The sequence below is a fragment of the Otolemur garnettii genome, unplaced genomic scaffold (genome assembly GCF_000181295.1).
Source record: "Otolemur garnettii isolate 467f Iridium unplaced genomic scaffold, OtoGar3 scaffold00018, whole genome shotgun sequence".
Lineage (NCBI taxonomy): Eukaryota > Metazoa > Chordata > Mammalia > Primates > Galagidae > Otolemur > Otolemur garnettii.
Genome location: NW_003852413.1, coordinates 16,528,169 through 16,539,115, shown reverse-complemented (window position 1 = coordinate 16,539,115; position 10,947 = coordinate 16,528,169). Strand labels below are relative to the sequence as shown.

Below are 10,947 nucleotides of genomic sequence, written 5' to 3'. Positions count from 1 at the left end.
AAAAAAAAAAAATTCTAATATGTGTGTAGTGGATCTCATTGTGGTTTTAATTTAGATTTCATTAATGACTAGTGTTAATCTTTTTGTATGCTTTTTGCCATCTACATATCTTCTTTAGTGAATTGTCTATTCAAATATTTTGTCTACTTTTTATTTCTTTGTTACTCACATTTTTGTAAAAGTTATATAATTTGGATATAAGTTGTTTATTAGGTACATGTTTTGCAAATATTTATCCTAGTTAATGGCTTATCTTTTTATTTTCTGAACAGTGTCTTTTGAAGAACAGACATATTTGTAAGTCAAACTTAGGGATTTACATCTTTGATGAATTGTTCTTTTGGTGTTGGGTCCAATATTTCTTTAATCAGAGGTTACAGATATTTTCTCCTGTGCTTTCTTCTAGAAATTTTATAATTTTAGGTTTTACATTTAGGCCTGTGATTGATTTTTGAGTAAATTTGTGTATATGGTTCAAGATACGTATCAAAGGGTTGGGTTTTTGTTTTGGTGAGTGGGGGTAGGGAGGAATATGGATAACTAACTGTTCTTGTACCGTTTGTTGTAAAGACCAATTCTTGATCTACTGGATTTCTTTTGTATCCTTGTCAAAAATCATTATCCATATATGTGTGAGACTATTTCTGGATTTCTGTTTCATTTATCTATTTTTCTATCTTGATGCTAAATAACACACTTTCTTGATTACTTCAAGTTTGTAATATATCTTGATATTAAGTCATGTTAACTTTCCAATATTGTCCTTTAGAGTTGTTTGAGCTGTTCTGGATTCTTTACAATTATAAATTTCTACAGAAAATTTCACTAGAATTTTCATGGAGACTGCATTGAATATATAGACCAATTTTGGGGGGAAATTGATTTATTATCAGTATTAAAACTTCCAACCCACACAATGTCTTTCTCCATTCATTTAGAATCTAATCTAATCTCAACCTGTGGGTCACGACCCCTTTTGGGGTCACCTACGACCATCAGAAAACACATATTTCTGATGGTGAAATAGCAAAATTACAGTTATGAAGCAGCAACAAAAATAATTTTATGGTTGGGGGTCACCACAACCTGAGGAATTATATTAAAGGGCCGCAGCACTAGGAAGGTTGAGAACCACTGATTTAGAGCTTCCTCAATTTCTATGAGGAGTATATTCAAGTTTTCAATGACATGTTGAAAAATCTTTTGTCATGTTTATCCTTCAGTGTTTTATATTTCTCATGCTGTTATGAATAGTATTCTTTTTATCTTAATATCCAGTAGTCCATTGCATATATAGAAGTGAAATGGATTTATGTGTATTGCTCTTACATCCTGAAAGCTTACTAAAGTCACTTATTAGTTGTAAGAGCCTTTGAATAGATTTAATAAGATTTTAAAATATGGTCTCATAAGTAAAGATAGTCTTACATCTTCCTTGCCTCTGACTAGAATTTAGTACAATGCTGAATAAAAACAAAGAGAGCAAGCACTCTGGGAGTCCAAGGTGCATGGATTGCCTGAGCTCAAAAGTTCAAGACCAGTCTAAGCCATTGTGGCGGGTGCCTGTAGTCCCATGGGGCTACTCAGGAGGCTGAGGCCAGAGAATCACTTAAGCCCAAGAGTTTGAGGTTGCTGTCGGCTGTGATGCCAGGGTACGCTACCGAGGGCAACAAAGTGAGACTCTGTCTCAAAATAAAAAAACAGAGAGCAGAAATCCTTCTCTTGTTCTTGATCTTAAGAGGAAAGCATTTAGTCTTTCATCATTAGATATCTTATGTTCTCAGTGGGTTGAAGACGTTCCCTACTATTATTAATTTGCTGAGAATTTTTTTTTTCAATCAGGAATTTATATTGGATTTTGTCAGGTTTTCTGTATCTATGGAAATGATCTTTTCTTTCTTTTTGTGAATTACTGATTGATTTTTTTATGTTAAATTAACTTTGTGCTCCTAAGAAGAAACTCACTTAGATGTATATTACTTTTAATATATTGAATTTGGTACAATTTTGTATACATATTTTTGCAACTATGATTATGAGAGAGACTGGTTTATAGAGTTTTTTTGTATGTTTTTCCAGTTTTAATAACATGGTAATTGGAAAATATTCCCTCTTCAGTTTTTTAAAAGACTTCACATAACATTGATATCATTCCTTGCTTAAATGATTGGTAGAGTTTGCTCATGAAGCCTTAAGGACCTGGAGTTTTCTTTATGGGAATGTTTTATCAAATTACTATAGTAGATATTATATAAGCATGTAAGGTTATTCAGGCTACATGTTTCTTGTTTAGTGAGCTTTGTTAGTTTCTTTTGAAAGATATGTCGATTTCATTTAAGCTGTTGAACTTTTGTTCATAATATTCCCTTACCCTTTTAATAATCTGTAGTCATGTTACCATACTCATTCTTAATATTGGTATTTTGTCTTCTCTCTTTTTTCCTGATTATTCTGCCTAGAGATTTATCTACTTTATTAATATTATTAAATCTTTTCATTGATAATTTTCTTTTGTTTTCCTATTTTGTTTCATTTATTACCTCTCTGATTTTTATTATTTCCTTTCTTCTCCTTCCTTTGAGCATTTATTTTTCTTTTCTAATTTATTATAATAGAAGATGAGATTATTTGAGACTTTTCTTTTCTCATATAGGCATTTAACACTGTAAATTTCCCTCTAAGTACTGATGTTAAAGTACTGCATTTCACAGATTTTGATGACTTGTGTTTCAATTCAAAATACCATCAAAGCCTCAGTGCCCACAGCTCAGTGGTTATGGCACCACTCACATACACCAGCCCAGGCCTGCAAAACAACGACAACTAGAACAACAAAAATAGCCGGGTGTTGTGGCGGGTGCCTGTACTCCCAGCTACTTGGGAGGCTGAGGCAAGAGAATCGCTTAGGCCCAAGACTTTGAGGTTGCTGTGAGCTTGATGCCACGGCACTCTACTGAGGGTGATATAGTGAGTCTCTGTCTCAAAAAAAAAAAAAAAAAATACTATCAAATTTGCTTTTTGATTCTTTTTTCTTTGACTTATGTTTATTTATTTCTGGGGAATTTTCAAGCACACTTCTGCCATTGATTCCAAATTTAATTCCATTGTAATGAAAAACCATATTTTGTATGATGTGATTTTTTTTTAATTTACTAAGAATTTTTTGTGGCCCAAAACATGGTCTATCTTGATAAATGTTTCATATGCAATTAAAAAGGATCTGCTGTTTTATGGTAGATAGTTCTATAAATATCAAATATTTGACATTTAATTGGTTGTTTTGTTTAAGCTTCTGTATCCTTGCTGATTTTCTGTCTACTTCTCTCAATTATTAGAAGAGAGATATTGGAATCTCTGAGTGTAAGTGTAGGTTTTGTGGATTTCTCTATTTCTTCTTGGAGTTTTTTGCTTCTTGTATTTGGAGCTCTCTTATAAATGTTTAGGATGGTTGTTTCTTTTCTTTATTTTTATTTTTTTATATCAGATGGGTAATGTGCCAATATCATAACAAGGTTTAGAGGAGACAGATCTCAGACACGTGCATGAAAACTCAGTCATCACAATAGGAACTGCAGAAGAATCTGTTATGCCTTCTTGATGAATTGACCTACGAATCATTATGAAATGATTTTCTTTATCCTTGATATTATTCTTTGCTTCAAAATCTAGTTTGCCTGATGTTAATATAACTACTCTACCTTTCAATTGATTTGTATTAGCATTTGTTAGCTGTCTTTCACCATACTTTTAATCTATTTCTATTTAAAGTGTGTTTCCTATAAGCGGCATAGTGTTCAGTCTTGCTTTTTTGGCCAGTAGATCTTTGGCTTTTAATTGAACTATTGAGACGACTTACATTTTGTTTTAATTTTGGAAAGTTTAAATTTATCATCTTGCTATTTGCTTTCCATTTATCCCATTTAGTTTTTGTTATCTTTTCCTGCTTTTTTCTATTTCTCTGCCATTTTTTGGGCTGAATATTTTTTATGAGTCTATTTTATATCCTTAATCAGCTATACTCACTGTACTCTTTGTTACTTTTGTTTAATGTGTTATGTATACTCTAGGCTAAACTTACGACAGTGTACCCTCAAGTGATAGTGTACCATTTCACATGTAGTATAAGACCCTTCCAGTAGTCCTATCAGGGATGCCCCCTAGGTTCAAAGATTCACTAGGAGAACTCACAAGACTCAACATATAGTCATTCCCACAGCTATGCTTTATTATAATGAAAAGACACAAAGCAAAATCAGCAAAGGGAAAAGTCATATGGAGCAAGTCTAGAAGAAGCCAGTCACAAGCTTCCAAGTGTCCTCTACCGATGAAGTCACACAGCATACACTTATATTTCTGCAGCAGTGACTTGTGGCAAGTAGCTGGGACTACAGGCAGCCACCACAATGCCCAGCCTTTTTTAGAGACAGGATCTTGCACTTGCTCAGGCTGGTCTCAAACCTGTGAGCTCAGGCAGTCCACCCACCTCAGCCTCCCAGAGTGCTAGGATTACCAGCATGAGCCACCATGCCTGGCCTTCAGCAACATTTTTAAAAGATATTTTCACTGGGTAAAGAACTCTAGATTGACTGACTTTTCCTTCTTTCCATAATTTAAAACTGTAAATCACCAGCTTCTCACTTGCATCATTTTTGATTTTTTTTTTAATTTAATATCATTCTTATTTTTGTTTCTTCTCTGGCTGCTTTTAAGATTTTCTCTTTATCACAATTTGATTATAATGTACCTTGGTGCCATTTTCTTTATGTTCCTTGCACTTGGGAGTCATTGAGCTTCTTGGATCAGTGGGTTTATAGTTTTATTCAAATAAATATAGCCATTCTTTTTAAAATATATCTTCTGTCTCTCACCTTCGGAGACTCCAGTTACGTCTATATTTGGCTAGTTGGAGTTACCTCACAGTTCACCAATGTTCCTTTTATTTTGGAGGATTCTTTTCTCTGTGTGTTTAACTTTACATAATTTTTATTCCTATATCTCAAGGTCACTTATCTTTTCTTCTGTAATGTCAGATGTGTTGCTAATCCCATCTAATGTATTTTTCATGTCAGATGTTATAGTTTTATCTCTAGAATTTCAATTTGGGTCTTTATTTCTTCCATGTTTGTGCCTTTTGAGCGTATATAATACAGTTACAATCTCTGTTTTAATATCTTTCTCTACTAATTCTAATGTCTGTCATACTTATGAGTCAATTGCAATTGATTTTTTTTCTCATAAATATAGATCATATTTTCATGCTTCTTTGCATGTTTGGTAATCTTTGTCTGATTGTCAGACAGTATGAATTTCACCTTCTTGGGTATTGAATATTTTTGTATTCTTATAAATATTCTTCAGCTTTTTCTCAAATATGATTAAGTTATTTACAAATAGTGTGCTGAGTTTTTAGTCTTGCATTAAAATTTTTTAAGCAAGACCAAACCAGCATTTATTTCTGGGCTAACTGTTCTCTACTACTGAGATAATACCCTTCTAAACATTCTACCTAATGTCCTATAAATTATAAAGTTTTCCATTCTGGCTGGTAGGGACAGACACTATTCCTGCTATATCTGAGCCCCAGACAATATTCTCTCTAATCTTCTTCTACCCAGCCTTGGGTAGTTTCCTCACATATACATGCCAATCAGTACTCTGCTCCTTACTCCAGGATTACTTTCCACAGATGTCCAGATTATTTCTGTACATCTCTCCTTCCTTTTACTCTGTCCTTTAAACTGTCACTGCCTTGGTTTTCTGGGATTCTCAGCTCCACCTCCACAACTGTAAGAGTCTATCAGATTTTGGCTGACTTCTCCCTCCTTATATTCTTTAATTTCCATATATTTTGTAATTTTCCAGTTTTCTTTCTGTTACAGATTTCTAATTTAATTCAGACTGTGGTCTAAGAGCAGACATTCTATAATTTCTATGCTTTTAAATTTGTTAAGCTGTATTTCATAGTCCAGAATGTGGTCTAGATTGGTGAATGTTTTAAGTGAGCTTAAGAAGAACGTGCATTCTGTTGTTGGATAAAGAAGTCTGTGGGTGTCAATTATATCCAGTTTATTAATGGTGGATTGAGTTCACCTGTGTCCTTACTGATTTTCTGCCTGCTGGCTGTATCTAGTTCTGATAGATGTTGAAGTCTCCAAGTATAATAATGAATTCATCTGTTTCTCCTTGCAGTTCCGTCAGGTTTTTTTTCTTTTTCTTTTTTTTTTTTTTTTTTTACAGAGCCTCAAGTTGTCCCCCTGAGTAGAGTGCTGCAGCATCACAGCTCACAGCAAACTCTAATTCCTAGGCTCAAGCTATTCTCCTGCCTCTGCCTCTGCCTCTGAAGTAGCTGGGACTATAGGCACCCACCACAACACCCAGCTATTTTTTGGTTGCAGCTGTCGTTGTTTGGCGGGCCCAGGCTGGATTCAAACCTGCCAGCTCAGGTGTATGTGGCTGGCGCCTCAGCCACTTGAGCCACAGGTGCCAAGCCCAGTTCTGTCAGTTTTTACTTCAGATAGTTTGACACTCTGTTGTTAGACAAATACACTTTTTTTTTTAGAGACAGAATCTCACTTTGTCGCCCTCAGTAGAGTGCTATGGCATCACAGCTCACAGCAACCTCCAGCTCTTGCCTCAGCCTCCCAAGTAGCTGGGACTATAGGCGCCCGCCACAATGCCCAGCTATTTTTGTTGTTGTTGTTGTTGTTGCAGTTTGGCCGGGGCCGGGTTTGAACCCACCACCCTCGGTATATGGGCCAGCACCATACCCACTGAGCCCTGGGCACCGCCCGACAAATATACTTTTAAGAATTTTCATGTGTTTTTGAAAAATTGGCTTCTTTTTTCATTACTAATGCCTCTCTTTGTCCCTAACTGTTGCCCATTAGATCACTTAAGAATAAGAAAAATTAAAGTTTTTTATTTGGCCTTCACTTATTCCTTCCTTCATTGTTCTTCTTTTCTTTATATAGATTCGTGTTTCTTACCTATATTATTTTTCTTTTTTTGAGATAGAGTCTATGTCACCTTCGGTAGAGTGCTGTGGCATCTGAGCTCACAGCAACCTCCAACTCTTAGGCCTCAGTGTGATTGGCACCCTACTCACTGAGCTACAGCTGCCAAACCAGTTATTTTCCTTTCCTAAATAACTTAATATTTTAAAATTTCTTGCAAGGCAAATCTACTGGCAACAAATTCCTTCAATTTTTGTTTTTCTGAGTAAGTCTTTGTTTCTCCTTTACTTCTAAAAGTTAATTTCTTGTGGTACAGAATTCTAGTTCAGTGGTTTTTTTCTCTCAACACTTGAAATATTTCATTCCACTATCTTCTTACCTGCATGATTTCTAAAAAGTTAGATATAATTCTTTGTTTCTTTATAAGTGAGACTTTTTTCCTCTGGCTGGTTTTATGGCTTTTTTTTTAATCTTTGATTTTTTTAGTTCAAAAATGATATGTCTAAGTATAGTTTTGAGGGCATTAATCTTGCTTGGCGTTCACTGACCTTCTCATGGTTTGGTGTCTGACATTAATTTGGAGGAAATTATTGTTATTATTATTATTGTTCCAAATATTTCTTCTCTCCTGTCTTTCTCCTTCTGGTGTTTCCCATTATGCTTATTTATACCTTTTGTAATTGTTGCATCATCCCCAGATATTTCATTCTATTTTTTTCAATCTTCGTTCCCTTCACTCTTTAGTTTTAGAGGTGTCTATTATGATATCTTCAAAAATCAGAGTTTCTTTACTCAGCCATGTCCAATCTATTAGTCCCATCAAGGCATTCTTCATTTCTGTTCCAGTGCTTTTGATCTCTAACATTTCTTTTTGGATCTTTCTTAGATTTTCCAATTCTCTGCTTACATATCCTATCTGTTTTGAATGTTGCAAATTTATCTAAAGTTCTTAACACATTAATCACAGTTCTTTTAAATTCTCAGTCTGTCGATTACCACATCTCTGCCATGTCTGGTTCTAATGCTTGCTCCATCTCTTCCCATTTTGTTCTATGCCTTGTAATTTTTTCTTGCTAGCTGGACATGATACACTGAGTAAAAGGAAGTGCAGTAATGTCTTTAGTCTTTAGTAATGTGGTAGTGAGGAGTGAGGGGGAGGAAGGCATCCAGTAGTTCTCTGAACAGGTCTCAGATTTTACTGAGCTTGTGCCTGTGGACTGTAGGATTCATGGTGTTTCTCAGGATCTCTTACATTTTAGGTAGAGGAGGAGGATTAGAGTGGGCTGATTTGGGTATCTCCTTTCATTCATGAAATGCTAAAGCTGACTGGATCCTCTTGTCTCAGCCTCCCAAGTAGCTGGGACTCCAGGCACCTGCTGTAATGCTGGGCTATTGTTTCTTTTTGGGTTTTTTTGTTGTTGTTGTTTGTTTGTTTGAAACAGAGTCTCAAGCTGTCACCCTAGGCAGAGTGCCGTGATGTCATAACTCACAGTAACCTCTAACTCGGGCTCAAGTGGTCCTCTTACCTTACTTTTTCTACTTTTAGTAGAAACAGGGTCTTGATTTCAGTCAAGCTGGTCTGGAACTCATGAGCTCAAGCAATCCACCTGCCTCAGCCTCCCAGAGTGCTAGGATTACAGGTGTGAGACACCGCGACCAGCCACTCTAGGCTGTTCTTTAGAGACGTGATCTCACTCTTCTTACTCAGGCCGATTGCGAACTCCTGAACTCGGGCAATCCACCTGCCTCAACCTCACAGAGTGCTAGCATTACAGGCGTGAGCCACCTTCAAAATGGTTACTTTCCCATTCCCCTGCCAGAAGCCTGAGGGAGGTTTTCTTTATGTTTGCTGTGAGAACCTGCTTCAGCTCCGGAAGGTAAATTGCACAGAATTGTAGGGCCCCCCTCCCTGGGTCACTCTGGAGTTTTTAATTCTCAGACTTGTGCATGTGGAGCCTCCAGCAGTTTGTCAGTTACAATTCAGGTTTTCCTGCCTTGGCACTAGTGCTTTCTGTATCTTCAACTCATAAGAACTCTCTGCTCCAATAAGCTGTGGCTCCCTGTATGCACCTGCCTCTTCAATCTTGGGGGCAGCAGTTTGCCTTGTGGCCTTACCTCTTACAGATCCTGGAAGACTTGTCTCGATTTTTCAGTTTGTTCTGCACAACTTCCAAGCTTCTTACATATGGAACTAGAAACTGGAAGTCTTCCTCCTTACATTGTGGCCTGCAAATTCTCTCAAGGCAATAAACAGGCAGTTACAGGGTTTACCTCATTTGTTTTCCATCTCTCAGAAATTGCTGTTTTTCTTGGCCTTATGTCTAGTGTCTTAAAACCCATTGTTTTATATATCTTGTCTAGGGGTTTGATTGGCTGTTATTGTACGTGGGAGGGTTAATCTAGTCCTGGTTACTCTATCTTGGACAGAAGTGAAAACTCTTGTCAAATTTTTAAACAGAATATTGTAGATGTAGTGGAGCTTAGCATAAACCCATATCCCATTTTAAAGTACTGTCTTGGTATGTAGAATTGGGTTTTCCATAAGCTAAAATGCAGATTGTACTTATGATAAGAATTAAGTAGAGTTACTGTTTGCTTAAAAATAAACCACACATGTAGCATTAGCAAAACATTAGTTACTAAATGAATGGATGTAGATCCAGCCTTGTCAATTACTTTTGTAGATGAAAAAAAAATAGTCTTTAAGAAAAATTCGGCTCGGCGCCTATAGCTCAACCGGCTAAGGCGCCAGCCACGTACACCTATGGTGGCGGGTTCGAATCCCCAGCCTGGACCCGCCAAACAACAATGATGGCTGCAACCAAAACAACAGCCGGGCGTTGTGGCGGGCGCCTGTGGTCCCAGCTACTTGGGAGGCAGAGGCAGGAGACTCGCTTGAGCCCAGGAGTTGGAGGTTGCTGTGAGCTGTAATGCCACGGCACTCTACCCAGGGGGACAGCTTGAGGCTCTGTCTCAAAAAAAAAAAAAAAAAAGAAAAAAGAAAAATTCATACCATCCTCTTTGAAAACTAACTCTGAGGCACACTTTCCCCCTTGCTTCCTGTAGGAAATTCTATTCTCTGATTTTCAGTGTCTTGGCTAGCATCCAGGGCATGCCTTGTGATACTCACAAGAGCTTAGAAAATTACAGTTTTTCTTCCCTGTTTTGTTATTTAATGGCTTCTTATTCATGGCACTAGCCTTTACACAGGAATATGGTCTTGAGATGTGACAAATGATTCATTTCTTTTTGTTATTATAGTATAGAGCAGTGATTTTCAAAGTCCTGTGTTTGCGTCCCATAACTATCATCCTCTAACCTTCCTCTTCTACCAAAACCAAATCTACAAACATTTCTCTGAAATTGACGATGGAAAATTCATATTAACATTTTTGATTCATGAGTTCATTTGTTTGTTATTGAATATATATACCTAATGACCTAATTGAATATATATGCCTAAGAACTGTAATGACAGTTGGGTGAGTGCGGTAAGGTGAGTTCATATAGAAGTGCAGGAATTGACATTATTGTACATGTATTTTGGTAGCTGTATTCAGGAAAGGTGTGAGAGATACAATGTTACTCATTAAAAGTCTGCTTAAGTACTTGGTAAAAGCAAGAATTGTTAAGAACCTAAATTATATGGCTGTCATTCATTGAGAATTTACTAAATTCTTAGCTAAGGAATAACATACTCAGTTTACCCTATCAGGTACATGCTCTTATTATTCTCGTTTTATGAATGACAAAAATGAGGCTTAGAATGATCCAGCACCTCCTCCAAGTTACAGCATTATAAGTAGCAGAGGAGAGAGAATTGGAAAAGGGGATTGTATCTGAGATATTCCTCAAGAATAATTGGTGGAGGCTCAGCGCCTGTGGCTCAAGTGGCTAAGGCGCCAGCCACATACACCTAAGGTGGCGGGTTTGAATCCAACCTGGGCCCACCAAACAACATATGTTCACAGCATAACGTATGTAGTAAAATGAA

At 36.7% G+C, this 10,947-nt stretch overlaps 1 protein-coding gene and 1 non-coding gene across 2 annotated transcripts in view; one reads left to right on the top strand and one right to left on the bottom strand.

Moving 5' to 3' along the window:
• TANC2 (tetratricopeptide repeat, ankyrin repeat and coiled-coil containing 2) overlaps positions 1-10,947 on the top strand; it is a 346,976-nt gene that overhangs the window by 218,691 nt on the left and 117,338 nt on the right. The gene's annotated exons all lie outside the window — the stretch shown is intronic.
• Positions 3,479-3,581, bottom strand: LOC111724053. The gene has a single exon (XR_002772427.1). It is a non-coding gene; the product is annotated as a small nucleolar RNA U13 (small nucleolar RNA).